This window comes from Callithrix jacchus, chromosome 1 (genome assembly GCF_049354715.1).
Source record: "Callithrix jacchus isolate 240 chromosome 1, calJac240_pri, whole genome shotgun sequence".
NCBI lineage: Eukaryota > Metazoa > Chordata > Mammalia > Primates > Cebidae > Callithrix > Callithrix jacchus.
In genome coordinates this window covers 83809965-83831216 of record NC_133502.1, presented here as the reverse complement: position 1 = coordinate 83831216, position 21252 = coordinate 83809965, and the positions used below count along the sequence as shown (strand labels likewise).

The 21252-nt window shown below is 42.1% G+C and overlaps 2 protein-coding genes across 26 annotated transcripts in view; one reads left to right on the top strand and one right to left on the bottom strand.

Moving 5' to 3' along the window:
• LOC108587756 (CAP-Gly domain-containing linker protein 2) overlaps positions 1-21252 on the top strand; it is an 81523-nt gene that overhangs the window by 5329 nt on the left and 54942 nt on the right. For all 5 annotated transcript variants that reach the window (XR_013526299.1, XR_013526291.1, XR_013526285.1 and 2 more), the window contains exon 2: positions 2590-2741. The gene's annotated coding sequence lies outside the window, so the exon portion shown is untranslated. The remainder of the gene's footprint in view (positions 1-2589; positions 2742-21252) is intronic.
• The window catches only part of LOC144579193 (serine/threonine-protein kinase PAK 4-like), a 180649-nt gene that overhangs the window by 151445 nt on the left and 7952 nt on the right, over positions 1-21252 (bottom strand). The gene's annotated exons all lie outside the window — the stretch shown is intronic.

Here is a 21252-nt window from a genome sequence, read left to right as displayed (position 1 = left end):
ACAGGAGAGATATAGAAGTATCTGACACATCATAAGTACTCCACGCCCCTTACTGGCACTCCCCTTTATTTACTCCAGAGTTCTTTGCTAGCCTCCATGCCTCCCTCTTTCTTGGGAATTTACTTGTCCAATACAAACCTCAAAGTAAGTCTTAATCTTAATTTTCTGTCATGACTGGGCCCCTGCCACTACTTACCCCAGGTCTCATCCAGTCTGCCTGGCCAGGTTCCCCCTGCCCCACTGCCCCACTGCTGATCCTGGCTCTGCCACCAATAATGGGGCATCAGGCAACTCCTCTCCTCAGCTTCTGTTGGTTCCTCATTTATTAAATAGTGGTAACAATGCCTGCCCACTACATGTGGAAAGTGATGCCATGGGGATCAATGAGACACATGAAGCTGCTGTGGAAATAAAGGTATTTCCATCAGGTGTTCCTCATATATTCCTAAGGCCCTTTTCCCAAATATTCTAATACATCAATTATAAGTGACCCTAGAGATCATCTACTCCAACCCCATAGTTTTTTTTTCATTTCTTCATTTGCTTGTTTTTAATTTTTGTTTTTGTTTTGAGGATCCACCCTATTTCCCAGGCTGGAGTGCAATGGTACCATCACAGCTCACTGCAGCCTCGACCTCTGGGGCTCAAGTAATCCTCCCACCTCAGCCTCCCAAGTAGCTGGTACTATAGGTGCCCACCATGAGGCCTGGCTAATTTTTGTATTTTTTGTAGAGACGGGGTTTCACCCTGTTTCACAGGCTGGTCTTGAACTCCTGGGCCCAAGAGATCTGCCCACCTCAGCCTCCCAAAGTGCTAGGATTACAGGTGTCAGCCATTGTGTCTGGCCAACCTCCTGGTATTATACAGAAGAAAATTGAGTTCCAGAGACCCGGTGTACCAGGAGGCAGAGCCAGTAGAAAACACCAGACTCCTGACTCCTGGTCCAAGGGCCTCTTTGGCTAATGAGAGACACACTGCCACTTTCTCTGTCACTTTGAGTCAGACCCTACATCCTGACTCTGGGTTCTTTATGCCATCCTCACTGATGCAGATATCTCCCAAAATAATCCTACAACAAAGATACATCATTTATGCAACTATCTTCTGAGTGGAGTGACCTTCCCCACACCCAGCCCCATCCAAGGGCCTGCAGCAGCTGAGGCTGTTAGAAATGAAGGGAGTCAGAGAAGAGGGAGGTCCTAGAGCTTTGGAACTTGAAATAAGAGCTCCTCACCCCTTCTCCCTCTGAGATGACCTCCCAGCCCACCACCCTCCCTGGCTCTTCCTGGCCTCCCCTCTGTGATCTGTAGATGAGAATGGCAATTTGGTGTCCCACACTGTGAGGGGAGCTGACTTCACCCCATCATCCAGCTTCTGGAGAATGGCAGGGTTGAAGCTAGACTCAGAAAGGAAGCAGCTTACCACCAACATGAAGGGAGGCCCCAGGAACAGTAGAAACAAACCCAAAGCAGAGTTCTTGAAGCAGGGGCCTTAGAATCAAGTGCAAGTTTCCAATATGAAGCAGCGGGAACTTCAGTCTGCTCATCTAAAAACTTGGGCTGGTACCCTTCAAAGAGCTGGTTTGATGCTTAAATCAAGCATGTGAAGTGTTTAGCAAGTGTTTGCCATATATTAAGCATTCAATGAGTGATGGCATGATGGCAATTTCTTTTTTTTTTTTTTTGAAACAGGGGCTTGCTCTGTCACCTAGGCTAAATTGCAGCATGCAATCATAGTTCACCTAACCTAGAACTCCTGGCCTTAAACTGGCCTCCCACCTCAGCCTTCTGAGAAGCTAAGACTACCATCACACACCACTGTGCCCAGCTAGTTGTGTTAATCATTAATAACAACTTCAGAAAGATAAGTGATACAGGGGAGTGTGGTGTGGGAGAAGGCTGCCAAAAAATTACTTCAATGTCCTATTTTTAATGCTACAAGGCATTTCTAATAGTCTAAAAGTACCAAAGCCATGACACATAGCCTGGCACAAATGCAGACTATTTCTCAATATTTAGAATAAATGCTTATTTACTCAATAACTTTACAATGTTGACACATGTAGTATTAAATTGTTCAATAAAATGTTGTCTAGAAAAAAAGAAAAGACAGAAGTGGGTGGATCTAGGAATACAGAAAACTGGCACGTTTCATGGAAGAGGTGAGAATGATACCATCATTTCTCCAGGGATAGAAAAAAATCATGATCAGAGGAGGTGCAGAAGCAGGAGAAGGGCAGATGTGGAAGGAGAGAATCGGCTGTTAGGGTTTGCAGAACAAAAGTTGAAGAAAACAGCTACTGATAGCAGTGACCTTCCTCCCCCATCACGAAACACACACACACACACAGAGGCACATGCTTAACCCAAAGGGTCACTGGACTCCAAGTGCAGGTGACATGGGTTCTTGCCCCGGCCCTGCTATTTAGACTGCATGTATCACATCGTGCAGGGTGAGTCAGAAAGGGACCCGGGTTCATGGCTGGTTCTGTAAGAATTATGAACATTAGCAAGTCACTTCACTTACTAAGCCTGATAAGGAAAATCAGTCAACCTTCTATTAGAAATGCCTTGTGTTGGTGGCTTGCAGGGACATACGTGATCCTGGATGTACAAGCCATCAACCTGATCCTGGAACTGCTATGCTATATCAGCCATAAACAGGGTGCACCTGAACACCACCAAGGCTCTCACCACACTGGCAGAGGCCCCCAAGGGCTGCAAGTTTCTGCTGGATCACAGGTAGACTTCCCCTGTACTGGAGGAGAACTCTTACAGCAAGGCTTATGGGATCAAGGCTTTATGGAGGGCAGCACAGATCACCATCTAAGTCATTGACCAAAAACCCTGAGCACCTCATTGGGTCTGACCCACCTCTGTACCTGAAATAATATGCTCATTCTTTTTACAGGAGGTCCAAATGGCACTTTATGTCCCTAAAGCACAGTGGCACCTCTCTTGCCAAAGGCAAAATGCCAAGTCCAGAGGGAATGGTTTTTGTTGACACAGGCTACCAGTGCTAGGGATGGGTGGGAGGTGGCCTTGGAGTTCTCTCTGCTGGGGCCAAGAGTCTCCCTCAGAAGGTAGAAAGTAGGGCTGAGCTCTCCAGGGACAAGGCTGAAGGTAAGAAGTTGGCCTGGGAAAAGGAAGGAATCCAGGTGCAGCGGGCACCAACCAGGATTTGGAAGCTGGAGTGACAAGCCCTCAATCAGGGGCTGAGTATGGCTTTGCTCAGTCAGTTCTGCCCCCTCTCCACACTGGGTGGGGTAAGAAGAAGGGTGAAAGGTGAAACCCAATGTGGGTTTTTCCCTGGGAGTCTGACTCAGTCATAAGAGGCTCCCCCATGGATGAGGGCTCAGGACAGGATAGGTTCTGGTTTCCTTCTTAAGATCTTCCCCACAAGCAGCTACATTCTTCTCCAAAGAAAGAAAGTAAACCAAACACCCTCAGGATGGCCTGAAGCCCATCACACCCCCCACACTTTCCCTCTTGGGTCTGCACAACCCCCAGGGCAGCCCTCTGGTGAGCCTTCTGCCTGTGCCTGCATCTGTGCTTCTTCCCTGCAGGTGACAACAAGGTTGAAAGCTTAGGCAAGGAGAGAAAAATGGGGTGGGAGAAGGAGAGGAGAATCCCAGCAGCAGGGGGCTCTGGGACATGGGGATGAGTTTGGGGGTAATCATCTTTTCTCCATGCCTGCTCTTTCTCCAGTGCAGCATGGGTCTCTGGAATTAGTGGCCCTCTCTTCACCTACTCCAGGCAGTCACCCCAGCTGGCCCCACCCTTCAAAGGTATCTTTGCCTCTCTCCCACTAACTTGATTGTCTTGATCCTGGGGGTGCTCACATCTTCCTTACATCTTCCCAGCAGCAGACAGCAAATCTTATCCTATCACATTCCTGCCTAAGTTCCCAAGGGTATAGACTCCGAAAGCATACAAAGCCTTCTGGGCAGGCCTGTGACTCTCCCTCTGACTGTTCTCCAGCACCTGCCACATCTCAGCATCCTCAAACGTGCCTCACACTTTTGCCTCATGTCCGCCACACGTGCCCCCTATTATCCAGACAACTGACCTCCTACTTTCCTGACTCTGATTAGTGTATTCATATTCATATGACGAAACTAACTGATGCCAAGAAAAAACTAAAATTACCCAAAAGCATTGAAGACAACAATCTTCACAGAAAATTCAAGGCTTAGAATAATGCCTAACCTCATGAGCATGTATGGAAAATCTCATAATTCAGATACTATCTGATTCCTGAAGAACAGTCATGATTAAAACCTCAATGTGTATACACTACTGGTGGGAATGTAAATTAGTACAGCCCCTATGGAAGCAATATGGCTATTCCTTAAAGGCATAAAGTAGATCTACTATTCCATGCAGCAATCCCACCATTGGGTATCTATGCAAAGGAAAAGAATTCGTTCTATGTAAAAGACACCTGCACATGTATGTTTATAGCAGCACAATTTGCAATTGAAAAGATGTGGAATCAACCTAAGTGCCCGCTGACTAATGAGTGGATAAAGAAAATGTGACACATACATATGAACACACTACTCAGTCATTAAGAGCCAAAATAATGATTTTTGTAGCAACTTGGATGGAGCTAAAGTCCATTAATTCAAAGTGAAATAACACAGGAGTGTATAGCCAAAATCCGTGTGTTTTGACTTGTAAGCACAAGCTAAGCCATGAGTACATAAATACATATGGAATGATATAATGAACTTTAAAGACTCAGAAGGGGGAGGACGTGAAAGTTTATAGGGATAAAAATCTACACATTAGGTATAATGTACACTATTTGCATGACAGGTACAGAAAAATCTCAGAATTCACCACAATGTAATTGATCCATGTAGCCAAAATCCACTTGTACCCCAAAAGCAATTAATAAAAAATTAAAAAAAGAAAATCTCATTATTCTTGGAGTGTCAGGTACAGTACTCAGAAGAGTTTGCCTAAGCAGTGGAGAAAATTACCCTACACTTAATGCTCCAGTGGTCTCTTGAAAAATTCTAAAAGTGAGCCTGGGATATTTCAAAGAAATTTATTCACTTACCAGAACAAAATTTAAGAATAGTTTTAAGAATACAAAAATATCTAGCACCCACCAAGATACAATTTACTATGTCTAGCATTGAACCACAAATTGCCAGGCAGGCAAAGAATTGGGAGAATATGATCCCTAATTAGGAAAATAACAACTGGTCAAAACAGATCCAAAATTAACATATATCATAAAATAATAGATAAGGACATTGAAGTAGTTATTATAATGCTCTTCTGTGTGTATAATGAACTAGAATAAGCCTGTTCAGTAAAAAGGTTTTTTTTTTTCCTAAAACCAAATTAAACTACAAAACAGTGTGCTGAAAATACAAATACAGTAGGATGGGATTAATGATAGATTAGAAATCGCAGAAGAAAAGATTAGTGAACATGAAGACAGAGCAGTAGAAACTATCCAAGATTAACAGAGGGCTAAAGAATTGGGGAATAATGAATGAAGAAAACATCAGGTGGTTGATTATACATGCAGCCAGAATTGCTAATAGAGAAGGGGAGATTTCAAAAAATAATGGCAGAAAATTTTCTTAATTTGATGAAAACTATATACCCACTACTCCAAAAAGTTTAACAAACCATAATCACAAAAATATTTTTAAAAAAACCATACCGAGGCACATCATAATAATCACATTTCTTTAACCAGTTCATCTAGGACAAAAATTTTAAGTGGCCAGAAGAAAAAAATTACAGAATATACAGAAAAACAAAGATAAAAACAACAGCAGATTTCTCACAGAAATAATGCAAGTGGCCAGGTTCCCTGGCTCATGCTTGTAATCCCAGCACTGCGGGAGGCCCAGGCAGAGGATCACATGAGGCCAGAAACTCAAGACTAGCCTGGACAACATAGAAATACCTCATTTCTACAAAAATTAAAAGATTAGCCAGGTGAAGGTGCATGCCTGCAGTCCTAGATACTTGGGGGATGGAGAAGGGGGACTGAGATGGAAGGACTGCTTGAGCTCCAGAGGTCAAGGTTGCAGTGAGTCATGATCACACCATTGCTCCCAGCCTGGGTGACAAAGTAAAAATATAATGCCCTTCTGATGAACAATTAAAGGATTCCAAATTTGAAAATTTTGAGTTACTGTTTAGCTTTACGTGGGTCATGCGACATGAGACACTGTTCAATAATAATTTTAAATACATTTTTTCTCAAAGGACATCCAAACGTATAAAGAAATGTTGCCTATTTATAACCAAGAATATCCAACCTGTGACATAGATATTTTTAATCTTTTACATTTATCAAACAATAATTTTAGTTAATTATGAAAAAAATTAGTTTTATCATGCTGGGCAATAATCCAGCTATGTTAGGTCAAAATTCTGAATTTAGTAGCAATGGACTGATGTTTCCCTTTATTGCTTTAGTCTACTCCATGATACGTGGTCTAAAAAATTGTGCTCAGTTTTGACAGCAGACTCTATGGAAAGTGTAACTGACAAATATAGTTGCTAAAATCATTCAGCATATGTCTGCAAGTTCTAAAAAGCAGCATTTGATGGAACTAAAAAAAGAGTTATATAAGCATTAGCTATGTCTTTTGAAAGAAATAGAAGGTAATACATTTTTTACATGGCAGTCTGTACTTACATGTTCTCACCAATATTTATTATCTCTGACTGAGCTAAATACAAACAAAAGAAAGAAATAAAAATCTTATTTGTGACCTAGCTAGACAGGTATAAGAATTTATATTGAAATTGAAACATTTCTTTTCTTTTATTTATTTATTTATTTTTTTAAAATTTATGGTCACTTTATTTTTTTTTTTTTTAGATTTTTAGGAAGGATTTCTTTTTTTTTTTAAATTTTTTATTGGATTATAGGTTTTGGGGTACATGAGCAGAGCATGCAAGACAGTTGCGTAGGTACACACATGGCAGTGTGCTTTGCTTTTCTTCTCCCCTTCACCCACATTTGGCATTTCTCCCCAGGCTATCCCTCCCCACCTCCCCCTCCCACTGGCCCTCCCCTTTTCCCCCCAATAGACCCCACTGTTTAGTACTCCACTTTATTTGTCCATGTGTTCTCATTTTTCATCACCCACCTATGAGTGAGAATATGCGGTGTTTCATTTTCTGTTCTTGTGTCAGTCTGCTGAGGATGATGTTTTCCAGATTCATCCATGTCCATAAAAACGACACAAACTCATCATTCCTGATTGCTGCATAATATTCCATGGTGTATATGTGCCACATTTTTCCAATCCAGTCTATTATCAATGGGCATTTGGGTTGATTCCAGGTCTTTGCTATTGTAAACAGTGCTGCAATGAACATTCGTGTACATGTGTCCTTATAGTAGAACGATTTATAGTCTTTTGGATATATACCCAGTAATGGGATTGCTGGGTCAAATGGAATTTCTATTTCTAAGGCCTTGAGGAATCGCCACACTGTCTTCCACAATGGTTGAACTAATTTACACTCCCACCAACAGTGTAAAAGTGTTCCTTTTTCTCCACATCCTCTCCAGCATCTGTTGTCTCCAGATTTTTTAATGATTGCCATTCTAACTGGCGTGAGATGGTATCTCAATGTGGTTTTGATTTGCATCTCTCTGATGACCAGTGACGATGAGCATTTTTTCATATGATTGTTGGCCTCATATATGTCTTCTTTCGTAAAGTATCTGTTCATATCCTTTGCCCACTTTTGAATGGGCTTGTTTGTTTTTTTCCTGTAAATCTGTTTGAGTTCTTTGTAAATTCTGGATATCAGCCCTTTGTCAGATGGGTAGACTGAAAAAATTTTTTCCCATTCTGTTGGTTGCCGATCCACTCTAGTGACTGTTTCTTTTGCCATGCAGAAGCTGTGGAGTTTGATTAGGTCCCATTTGTCTATTTTGGCTTTTGTTGCCAATGCTTTTGGTGTTTTGTTCATGAAGTCCTTGCCTACTCCTATGTCCTGGATGGTTTTGCCTAGATTTCCTTCTAAGGTTTCTATGGTACCAGGTCTTATGTTTAAGTCTTTAATCCATCTGGAGTTAATTTTAGTGTAAGGTGTCAGGAAGGGGTCCAGTTTCTGCTTTCGGCACATGGCTAGCCAGTTTTCCCAACACCATTTGTTAAACATGGAATCCTTTCCCCATTGCTTGTTTTTGTCAGGTTTCTCAAAGATTGTATAGTTGTATGTATGTTGTGTTGCCTCCGGTGCCTCTGTTTTGTTCCATTGGTCTATATCTCTGTTTTGGTACCAGTACCATGCTGTTTTGATTACTGTAGCCTTGTAGTATAGTTTGAAATCCGGTAGTGTGATGCCCCCCGCTGTGTTCTTTTTGCTTAGAATTGACTTGGCTATGTGGGCTCTCTTTTGGTTCCATATGAAGTTCATGGTGGTTTTTTCCAGTTCTGTGAAGAAAGTCAATGGTAGGTTGATGGGGATAGCATTGATTCTGTAAATTACTTTGGGCAGTATAGCATTTTCACGATGTTAATTCTTCCTAACCATGAACATGGAATGTTTCTCCATCTGTTTGTGTCCTCTCTGATTTCGTTGAGCAGTGGTTTGTAGTTCTCCTCGAAGAGGTCCCTTACGTTCCTTGTGAGTTGTATTCCAAGGTATTTTATTCTTTTTGTAGCAATTGTGAATGGCAGTTCACTCTTGATTTGGCTTTCTTTAAGTCTGTTATTGGTGTAGACGAATGCTTGTGATTTTTGCACATTGATTTTATATCCTGAGACTTTGCTGAAGTTGCTTATCAGTTTCAGGAGTTTTTGGGCTGAGGCGATGGCGTCTTCTAGGTATACTATGATGTCATCTGCAAATAGAGACAATTTGGCTTCCACCTTTCCTATTTGAATACCCTTTATTTCTTTTTCTTGCCTGATTGCTCTGGCTAGAAATTCCAGTACTAGATTGAATAGGAGTGGTGAGAGAGGGCATCCTTATCTAGTGCCAGATTTTAAAGGGAATGCTTCCAGTTTTTGCCCATTCAGTATGATATTGGCTGTTGGTTTGTCATAAATAGCTTTTACTACTTTGAGATACGTTCCATCGATACCGAGTTTATTGAGGGTTTTTAGCAAAAAGGGCTCTTGAATTTTGTCAAATGCCTTCTCTGCGTCAATTGAGATAATCATGTGGTTTTTGTTTTTGGTTCTGTTTATGTGGTGAATTACATTGATAGACTTGCGTATGTTGAACCAGCCTTGCATCCCTGGGATGAATCCTACTTGATTATGATGAATAAGTTTTTTGATTTGCTGTTGCAATCGGCTTGCCAATATTTTATTGAATATTTTTGCATCTATGTTCATCATGGATATAGGCCTGAAGTTTTCTTTTCTCGTTGGGTCTCTGCCGGGTTTTGGTATCAGGATGATGTTGGTCTCATAAAATGATTTGGGAAGGATTCCCTCTTTTTGGATTGTTTGAAATAGTTTTAGAAGGAATGGTACCAGCTCCTCCTTGTGTGTCTGGTAGAATTCGGCTGTGAACCCGTCTGGACCTGGGCTTTTTTTGTGTGGTTGGCTCTTAATTGCTGCCTTGACTTCGGCCCTTGTTCTTGGTCTATTCATAGTTGCAGCTTCCTCCTTGTTTAGGCTTGCGAGGACACAGGAGTCCAGGAATTTATCCATTTCTTCCAGGTTTACTAGTTTATGCGCATAGAGTTGTTTGTAATATTCTCTGATGATAGTTTGAATTTCTGTGGAATCTGTGGTGATTTCCCCTTTATCATTTTTTATTGCATCTATTTGGTTGTTCTCTCTTTTCTTTTTAATCAATCTGGCTAGTGGTCTGTCTATTTTGTTGATCTTTTCAAAAAACCAGCTCTTGGATTTATTGATTTTTTGAAGGGTTTTTCGTGTCTCAATCTCCTTCAGCTCAGCTCTGATCTTAGTTATTTCTTGTCTTCTGCTGGGTTTTGAGTTTTATTATCTTGCTCCTCTAGCTCTTTCAATTTGGATGATAGGGTGTCAATTTTGGATCTCCCCATTCTCCTCATATGGGCACTTATTGCTATATACTTTCCTCTAGAGACTGCTTTAAATGTGTCCCAGAGGTTCTGGCACGTTGTGTCTTCGTTATCATTGGTTTCGAAGAACTTCTTTATTTCTGCCTTCATTTCATTGTTTACCCAGTCAACATTCAAGAGCCAGTTGTTCAGTTTCCATGAAGCTGTGCGGTTCTGGGTCGGTTTCTGAATTCTGAGTTCTAACTTGATTGCACTATGGTCTGAGAGGCTGTTTGTTATGATTTCAGTTGTTTTGCATTTGCTGAGCAGTGCTTTACTTCCAATTATGTGGTCGATTTTAGAGTAGGTGTAATGTGGTGCTGAGAAGAATGTGTATTCTGTGGATTTGGGGTGGAGAGTTCTGTAAATGTCTATCAGGTTTGCTTGCTCCAGGTCTGAGTTCAAGCCCTGGATATCCTTGTTGATTTTCTGTCTGGTTGATCTGTCTAGTATTGACAGTGGAGTGTTAAAGTCTCCCACTATTATTGTGTGGGAGTCTAAGTCCTTTTGTAAGTCATTAAGCCTTATGTATCTGGGTGCTCCTGCATTGGGTCCATATATGTTTAGGATCGTTAGCTCTTCTTGTTGTATTGATCCTTTTACCATTATGTAATGGCCTTCTTTGTCTCTTTTGATCTTTGTTGCTTTAAAGTCTATTTTATCAGAGATGAGAATTGCAACTCCTGCTTTTTTTTGCATTCCATTAGCTTGGTAAATCTTCCTCCATCCATTTATTTTGAGCCTTTGTGTATCCTTGCATGTGAGATGGGTTTCCTGGATACAGCATACTGATGGGTTTTGGATTTTTATCCAATTTGCCAGTCTGTGTCTTTTGATTGGTGCATTTAGTCCATTTACATTTAGGGTTAATATTGTTATGTGTGAATTTGATACTGCCATTTTGATGCTAAGTGGCTGTTTTGCCTGTTAGTTGTTGTAGATTCTTCATTATGTTGAAGCTCTTTAGCATTCAGTGTGATTTTGGAATGGCTGGTACTGGTTGATCCTTTCTATGTGTAGTGCCTCTTTTAGGAGCTCTTGTAAAGCAGGCCTGGTGGTGACAAAATCTCTGAGTACTTGCTTGTTCGCAAAGGATTTTATTTTTCCTTCACTTCTGAAGCTCAGTTTGGCTGGATATGAAATTCTGGGATGAAAGTTCTTTTCTTTAAGAATGTTGAATATTGGCCCCCACTCTCTTCTGGCTTGTAGTGTTTCTGCCGAGAGATCTGCTGTGAGTCTGATGGGCTTCCCTTTGTGGGTGACCCGGCCTTTCTCTCTGGCTGCCCTTAGTATTCTCTCCTTTATTTCAACCCTGTTGAATCTGACGATTATGTGCCTTGGGGTTGCTCTTCTTGCAGAATATCTTTGTGGTGTTCTCTGTATTTCCTTCAATTGAGTGTTAGCCTGTCTTGCTAGGTGGGGGAAATTTTCCTGGATGATGTCCTGAAGAGTATTTTCCAGCTTGGATTCATTCTCTTCGTCCCCTTCTGGTACACCTATCAAACGTAGGTTAGGTCTTTTCACATAGTCCCACATTTCTTGGAGACTTTGTTCATTCCTTTTTGTGCTTTATTCTCTGATCTTGGTTTCTCATTTTATTTCATTGAGTTGGTCTTCGACTTCAGATATTCTTTCTTCTGCTTGGTCAATTCGCCTATTGAAACTTGTGTTTGCTTCGCAAAGTTCTCGTATTGTGTTTTTCAGCTCCTTTAATTCATTCATATTCCTCTCTAAGTTATCCATTCTTGTTATCATTTCGTCGAATCTTTTCAAATTTTTTTTCAAGGTTCTTATTTTCTTTGCATTGATTTAATACATGATCTTTTAGGTCACAAAAGTTTCTCATTATCCATCTTCTGAAGTCTCATTCCATCATTTCGTCACAGTCATTCTCCATCCAGCTTTGTTCCCTTGCTGGTGAGGAGTTTTGGTCCTTTCTAGGAGGCGAGGTGTTCTGGTTTCAGGTGTTTTCCTCCTTTTTGCGCTAGTTTATTCCCATCTTTGTGGATTTGTCCGCTGGTCGTCTGCGTAGTTGCTGACTTTTCGATTGGATCTCTGAGTGGACACCCGGAATGTTGATGATGAGGTATTTCTGTTGCTTGGTTTTCCTTCTACCAGTCTAACCCCTTTGCTGTATGACTGCTGAGGTCCGCTCCAGACCCTGCTTGTCTGGGGTGCACCTCTGGCAGCTGTGGCACAGCGAGGGATGCTACCAGTTTCTTTTTCTGCTATCTTTGTCCCAGGATGATGCCTGCCTAATGTCAGTCTTTTTGATATAGAGGGGTCAGGGAGCTGCTTGAGGAGACAGTTTGTACTTTATACGGGCTTAATTGCTGAGCTGTGCGGTCTGTTGTTCATTCAGGGCTGTTAGGCTGCAATGTTTGATTCTTCTGCAACAGAGCTGATTAAAAATCCTTTTTTTTTTCTCAAATGCTCTGTGTTGAGGGGTTTGGGCTTTATTTTTGGATGTTCGATGAGGTGTCCTGCCCAGCTAGAAGGCAGACTAGCCACTGTTTGGCTGCCAAGGCTCCGCCCTGCTCTTGTGTGATTCGCCCTGTTCCTGCAGGCCCTGCTGTGGTCTCCGCCATGCCCTGCGGCGGTGTCTCTTCATTGTAGCGTGTTGCCTCAGCAATGGCAGGCTGCGTCAGCAGTGGGCGTGTATCTCAGTAGGGACGGGTTGCCTCGGCAACGGCTGGCTGCGTCAGCAGTGGTCGTGTATCTCAGTTGGGGCGGGTTGCCTCCGTAGTGGTGGACGCCCCTCCCCCACAGAGTGTCTCGGACCGTCTGCTCGGGATAGTTTGAAATCGCGGTTTTTTTCGTCCCACTGTGTATCCCAAAAGATCTGTCCCTGCAATCCCCTGGGCTGGGCTACTGTCCGAGTCTCGTTCAGTCTAAAGTCCAGCCCTCTCAAGTCTCAGGTTGCCGGTTCAACAGGGCACCCGGACACGCGCGCCCTGTGGGGATTGCTGGGTAGGGCCGGGCGCCATTGCCCCGGCTGCCGGCTTCGCCAGGCAGACCTACTGCCTGGCGTCCCGTGTCTTTTTATACTTGGGAGTTTCCCTGTTCTGTGGGCAACAAAGATCAGTCTGTAAATGCAGCTCAGACTCACCATCTGCGGATTCAACGCGAGCTCCAATCCTGGGTTGTTCTCACAGCGCCATCTTGAGTCCTCCGAAACTTTTCTTAATACTAATTGGTAATGTTACCTTTATACATTCTCCTAAAATAACTCATAATGTCAAAGATTGTAACTGTAATTGTCTAAGTTATGTAAGTTACGTACAAAAGGTATTAAAAATTTTGAAGAATGCTTTCTATTATCTATCAATTTTAAAATGCCTTTCCACTTGTATTATGTCGCTTTGAATTCGATGCTAATAATATTGAGTTGACAAAAAGCATTAGTGTATTTACTTAACCTGGAAGGAAATAATTTTGAAACTGACAAGATTTTGCTTCAATATCAAATCAAGTATTCTAAAAAGATAAACCAGTTTTATCACTGACTTAAATAAAATGAAAATGTGGTGCACAATTTAGTTACTAGAGAACTTTGAGGTATGTTTAATATGTTTCTTTAGATGAGAGTTATTATTGTTGTTGTTGTTGTTGTTTGAAGCAAAGCCTGGAGTGCAGTGGTGCAGTCATCGCTGACTACAGCCTTGAGCTCCTGAACTTAAGTGATACTCTCACCTCAGCCTCTGAGTAACTGGCACTCCAGAAACATGCCACCACATCCATCTTTTTTTAATATATTTTTTGTAGATCCAGAGTCTCAATATGTTCCCCAGGCTGGTCTTGAACTCCAGGGCTCAAGCTCTACGACCATAAGAGCTAAACTATGAATCCCAGAAAAAAAGAGCATAAATCTTCATGAGCTTGGATTTGGCTATAAATTCTTAGATGTGAAACAAAAAGCATAAAGAACAAAAAATTAGGATTTAATCAAAATTTAAATATTTGTGCTTCAAAGAATACCATCAAGAAAGGTATAATGAAGGAGACTCAAGATGGCGCTGTGAGAACAACCCAGGATTGGAGCTCTTGTTGAATCCGCAAATGGTGATTCGGAGCTGCATTTCCAGAATGATCTTTGTTGCCCACAGAACGGGGAAACTCCCAAGTATAAAAAAGACATGGGACGCCAGGCAATAGGTCTGCCTGGCGAAGACGGCAGCCGGGGCGGCGGCGGCCGGCCCTACCCAGCAATCCCCACAGGGTGGGCTTGTCTGGGTGCCCTGTTGAAAGGGAAACCTGAGACTTGAGAGGGCAGGACTTGAAACTGAACGAGACTTGGACATTAGGCCAGCCCAGGGGATTGCAGGGACAGATCGTTTGGGACACCCAGTGGGACCGAGACACTCTGTGGGGGAGGGGCGTCCACCACTACCAAGGCAAGCCACCCCAACTGAGATACACGCCCACTGCTGAGGCAGCCAGCCGTTGCCGAGGCAACCCGTCCCTACTGAGATACACGCCCACTGCTGACGCAGCCTGCCATTGCCGAGGCAACCCGTCCCTACTGAGATACACGCCCACTGCTGACGCAGCCAGCCGTTGCCGAGGCAACCCGTCCCTACTGAGATACACGCCCACTGCTGACGCAGCCTGCCGTTGCTGAGGCAACACGCTACAATGAAGAGACTCCACCGCAGGGCATGGCAGAGACCACAGCAGAGCCTGCAGGAACAGGGCGAATCACACGAGCAGGGCGGAGCCTCGGCAGCCAAACAGTGGCTAGTCTGCCTTCTAGCTGGGCAGAAAACCTCATCGGACATCCAAAAATAAAGCCGAACCCCCCAACACAGAGCATTTGATAAAAAAAGGTTTTTTTTAATGAGCTCTTTTGCAGCAGAATCAAACATAGCAGCCTAACAGCCCTGAATGAACAACAGAGCTCACAGCTCAGCAACTGAGCTCCAAAAAAGTACAGACTGTCTCCTCAAGCAGCTCCCTGACCCCTCTATATCCAAAAGACTGACATTTGGCAGGCATCATCCTGGGACAAAGATAGCAGTAAAAGAAACGGGTAGCATCCCTCACTGTGCCACAGCTGCTAGAGGTGCACCCCAGACAAGCAGAGCCTGGAATGGACCTCAGAAGTCGTACAGCGAAGGGGCTGGGCAGGTAGAAGGAATACCAAGTAACAGAAATACTTCATCATCAACAATCTGGGTGTCGACTCAGAGACCCAATCAAAAAGTCAGCAACTACGCAGACGACAAGCAGATAAACCCACAAAGATGGGAAGAAACCAGCGAAAAAAGGAGGAAAACACCCGAAACCAGAACACCTCGCCTCCTAGAAAGGACCAAAACTCCTCACCAGCAAGGGAGCAAAGCTGGGTGGAGAATGACTGTGACGAAATGACGGAATTAGAGTTCAGAAGGTGGATAATGAGAAACTTTTGTGAGCTAAAAGAACATGTATTAAATGAATGCAAAGAAACTAAGGAACTTAAAAAAAATATGAGGAAATGATAACAAGAATGGATAACTTAGAGAGGAATATGAATGAATTAAAGGAGCTGAAAAACACAATACGAGATCTTCGCAAAGCATGCACAAGTTTCAATTGCCGAATTGACCAAGCAGAAGAAAGAATACCTGAAGTCGAAGACCAACTCAATGAAATAAAACGAGAAACCAAGAATAGAGAAAAAAGCGCAAAAAGGAATGAACAAAGTCTCCAAGAAATGTGGGACTATGTGAAAAGACCTAATCTACGTTTGATAGGTGTACCAGAAGGGGACAAAGAGAATGAATCCAAGCTGGAAAATACTCTTCAGGACATCATCCAGGAAAACTTCCCCCACCTAGCAAGACAGGCCAACACTCAAATGCAGAAAATACAGAGAACACCACAAAGATATTCTGCAAGAAGAGCAACCCCAAGGCACATAATTGTCAGATTCAACAAGGTTGAAATAAAGGAGAGAATACTAAGGGCAGCCAGAGAGAAAGGTCGAGTTACCCACAAAGGGAATCCCATCAGAATCACAGCAGATCTCTCGGCAGAAACACTACAAGCCAGAAGAGAGTGGGGGCCAATAGTCAACATTCTCAAAGAAAAGAAATTTCAACCCAGAATTTCATATCCAGCCAAACTGAGCTTCAAAAGTGAAGGAAAAATAAAATCCTTTGCGAACAAGCAAGTACTCAGAGATTTTGTCACCACCAGGCCAACTTTACAAGAGCTCCTAAAGAGGCACTACACATAGAAAGGAACAAACAGTACCAGCCATTCCAAAATCACACTAAAAGTTAAAGAGCATCAACATAATGAAGATTCTACAACAAGTAACAGGCAAAACAGCCACTTAGCATCAAAATAACAGTATCAAATTCACACATATTAACCCTAAATGTAAATGGACTAAATGCACCAATCAAAAGACACAGACTAGCAAATTGGATAAAAATCCAAAACCCATCAGTATGCTGTATCCAGGAAACCCATCTCACATTCAAGGATACACAAAGGCTCAAAATAAAGGGATGGAGGAAGATGTACCAAGCAAATGGAGAGCAAAAAAAAGCAGGAGTTGCAATTCTCATCTCTGATAAAATAGACTTTAAAGCAACAAAGATCAAAAGAGACAAAGAAGGCCATTACATACTGGTAAAAGTATCGATAAAACAAGAAGAGCTAACGATCCTAAACATATATGGACCCAATGCAGGAGCACCCAGATACATAAGGCAAGTTCTTAATGACTTACAAAGAGACTTAGACTCCCACACAATAATAGTGGGAGACTTTAACACTCCACTGTCAATACTAGACAGATCAACCAGACAGAAAATCAACAAGGATATCCAGGGCTTGAACTCAGACCTGGAGCAAGCAAACCTGATAGACATTTACAGAACTCTCCACCCCAAATCTACAGAATATACATTCTTCTCAGCACCACATCACACCTACTCTAAAATTGACCACATAATTGGAAGTAAAGCACTGCTCAACAAATGCAAAACAACTGAAATCATAACAAACAGCCTCTCAGACCATAGTGCAATCAAGTTAGAACTCAGAATACAGAAACCAACCCAAAACCGCACAGCTTCATGGAAACTGAACAACTGGCTCTTGAATGTTGACTGGGTAAACAATGAAATGAAGTCAGAAATGAAGAAGTTCTTCGAAACCAATGAGAACGAAGACAAAACATGCCAGAACCTCTGGGACACATTTAAAGCAGTCTCTAGAGGAAAGTATATAGCAGTAAGAGGAGAATGGGGAGATCCAAAATTGACACCCTATCATCAAAATTGAAAGAGCTGGAGGAGCAAGATCAAAAAAAAACTCAAAACCCAGCAGAAGACAAGAAATAACTAAGATCAGAGCTGAACTGAAGGAGATTGAGATATGAAAATCCCTTCAAAAAATCAGTAAATCCAAGAGCTGGTTTTTTGAAAAGATCAACAAAATAGAGAGACCACTAGCCAGATTGATTAAATATAAAAGAGAGAACAACCAAATAGATGCAATAAAAATGATAAAGGGGAAATCACCACAGATTCCACAGAAATTCAAACCATCATCAGAGAATATTACAAACAACTCTATGCACATTAACTAGTAAACCTGGAAGAAATGGATAAATTCCTGGACTCCTGTGTCCTCCCAAGCCTAAACCAGGAGGAAGCTGAAACTATGAATAGAACAATAACAAGGGCAGAAGTCGAGGCAGCAATTAAGAGCCTACCACACAAAAAAAGCCCAGGTCCAGACGGGTTCACAGCCGATTTCTACCAGACACACAAAGAGGAGCTGGTACCATTCCTTCTAAAACTATTTCAAAGAATCCAAAAAGAGGGAATTCTTCCCAAATCATTTTACGAGACCAACATCATCCTGATACCAAAACCCGGCAGAGACACATCAAGAAAAGAAAACTTCAGGCCAATATCCATGATGAACATCGATGCAAAAATCTTCAACAAAATATTGGCAAGCCGAATGCAACAGCAAATCAAAAAACTTATTCACGATGACCAAGTAGTATTCATCCCGGGGATGCAAGGCTGGTTCAACATACACAAGTTTATCAACATAATTCACCACATAAACAGAACCAAAAACAGAAACCACATGATTATCTGAATTGACGCAGAGAAGGCATTTGACAAAATTCAACAGCCCTTTATGCTAAAAACCCTCAATAAACTCGGTATCGATGGAACATATCTCAAAGTAATAAAAGCTATTTATGACAAACCAACAGCCAATATCATACTGAATGGGCAAAAACTGGAAGCATTCCCTTTAAAATCTGGCACTAGACAAGGATGCCCTCTTTCACCACTCCTATTCAATATAGTTCTGGAAGTTCTAGCCAGAGCAATCAGGCAAGAAAAAGAAATAAAGGGTATTCAAATAGGAAAGGTGGAAGCCAAATTGTCTCTATTTGCAGATGACATGATAGTATACCTAGAAGACCACATCACCTCAGCCCAGAAACTCCTGAAACTGATAAGCAACTTCAGCAAAGTCTCAGGATATAAAATCAATGTGCAAAAATCACAAGCATTCGTCTACACCAATAACAGACTTAAAGAAAGCCAAATTAAGAACGAACTGCCATTCACAATTGCTACAAAAAGAATAAAATACCTTGGAATACAACTCACAAGGAACGTAAGGGACCTCTTCAAGGAGAACTACAAACCACTGCTCAACGAAATCAGAGAGGACACAAACAGATGGAGAAACATTCCATGTTCATGGTTAGGAAGAATTAATATCGTGAAAATGGCTATACTGCCCAAAGTAATTTACAGAATCAACGCTATCCCCATCAACCTACCATTGACTTTCTTCACAGAACTGGAAAAAACGACCATGAACTTCATATGCAACCAAAAGTGAGCCCGCATAGCCAAGTCAATTCTAAGCAAAAAGAACACAGCAGGGGGCATCACACTACCGGATTTCAAACTATACTACAAGGCTACAGTAGTCAAAACAGCATGGTACTGTTACCAAAACAGAGATATAGACCAATGGAACAAAACAGAGGCACCGGAGGCAACACAACATATCTACAACTATACAATCTTTGAGAAACCTGACAAAAACAAGCAATGGGGAAAGATTCCCTGTTTAACAAATGGTGTTGGGAAAACTGGCTAGCCATGTGCAGAAAGCAGAAACTGGACCCCTTCCTGACACCTTACACTAAAATTAACTCCAGATGGATTAAAGACTTAAACATAAGACCTGGCACCATAAAAACCCTAGAAGGAAATCTAGGCAAAAGTATCCAGGACATAGGAGTAGGCAAGTACTTCATGAACAAAACACCAAAAGCATTGGCAACAAAAGTCAAAATAGACAAATGGGACCTAATCAAACTCCACAGCTTCTGCATGGCAAAAGAAACAGTCACTAGAGTGGATCGGCAACCAACAGAATGGGAAAAATTTTTTGCAGTTTACCCATCTGACAAAGGGCTGATATCCAGAATTTACAAAGAACTCAAACAGATTTACATGAAAAAAACAAACAAGCCCATTCAAAAGTGGGCAAAGGATATGAACAGATACTTTACGAAAGAAGACATATATGAGGCCAACAATCATATGAAAAAATGCTCATCGTCACTGGTCATCCAAGAGATGCAAATCAAAACCACATTTAGATACCATCTCATGCCCGTTTGAATGGCGATCATTAAAATATCTGGAGACAACAGATGCTGGAGAGGATGTGGAGAAATAGGAACACTTTTACACTGTTGGTGGGAGTGTAAATTAGTTCAACCATTGTGGAAGACAGTGTGGCGATTCCTCAAGGCCTTAGAAATAGAAATTCCATTTGACCCAGCAATCCCATTACTGGGTATATATCCAAAAGACTATAAATCGTTCTACTATAAGGACACATGCACACGAATGTTCATTGCAGCACTGTTTACAATAGCAAAGACCTGGAATCAACCAAAATGCCCATTGATAATAGACTGGATTGGAAAAATGTGGCACATATACACCATGGAATATTATGCAGCAATCAGAAATGATGAGTTTGTGTCGTTTGTAGGGACATGGATCAATCTGGAGAACGTCATCCTCAGCAAACTGACACAAGAACAGAAAATGAAACACCGTATATTCTCACTCATAGGCGGGTGATGAAAAATGAGAACACATGGACACAGAAAGGGGAGTACTAAACACTGGGGTCTATTGGGGGGAAAAGGGGAGGGCCAGTGGGAGGGGGAGGTGGGGAGGGATAGCCTGGGGAGAAATGCCAAATGTGGGTGAAGGGGAGAAGGAAATAAAAGCACACTGCCATGTGTGTTCCTACGCAACTGTCTTACATGCTCTGCTCATGTACCCCAAAACCTAAAATCCAATAAAAAATTTCAAAAAAAAGTGTGAAAGATAAGAATAGACTGGGAGAAGAGGTTTACAATATAGGACTTGTGATGATGGGGATGCACCATTCAGGTCTCCCTTTAATAAAGGACCTTCTGTGGAGCTGTGAGGAATGTGATGAACTCATAACCTTCTGCTGTTGGCACCTTCAGGTTCGCATCACCTTTTCAGCCAAGGTCATGCTCTTCTTGGAGGCCATTCTCAGCCAATAATTCAGAAAAGCAAAGATAACCAACCATGCTCTTTACAGAGACCAGATTTGTGAGCAAGAAGTCTCCACATGACTCCTGCCCTGGCATTTAAGTCACCCCCAGCCATCTGAGTTTCCTAACTGAGACCCCAGGCAAGGTGGAGCAGAGCAAACCATACCTTCCATGCCCCATTCAAGTTCCTCACCCACACAGCTCATGGATTTAATAAAATAAGTGTTGCTTGACACCATTACATTTTGGGACACTTTGTCACACAGTAATGGGTAGCTGGAACAATACCCAACAGAAGCATATGCAAATTCATCAAAAGACAAACCTGAAAATATTCATAGCAGCACTATTTGTACTAACCCCAAACTGGTAACTGCCCCAAAACACCCATCAAACAGTGGGATGGATAAATAATTTGTGTTAATATTAACACAATGGAATATTGGATCTGTGACAGTTAAACTCCCTAAGGTATACCCCAGGCCCTAAATCAGCATCAGCAGGAAACAGAGTGTCAATGCTATGCAGCTCCAAGAAGTATAATTATTATGCCCACTCAGATGTGACCATGGCAGGGTCAAGGGATAGGGAGGGGCCTCAAAAAGGCAAAGTGATAGTCACAA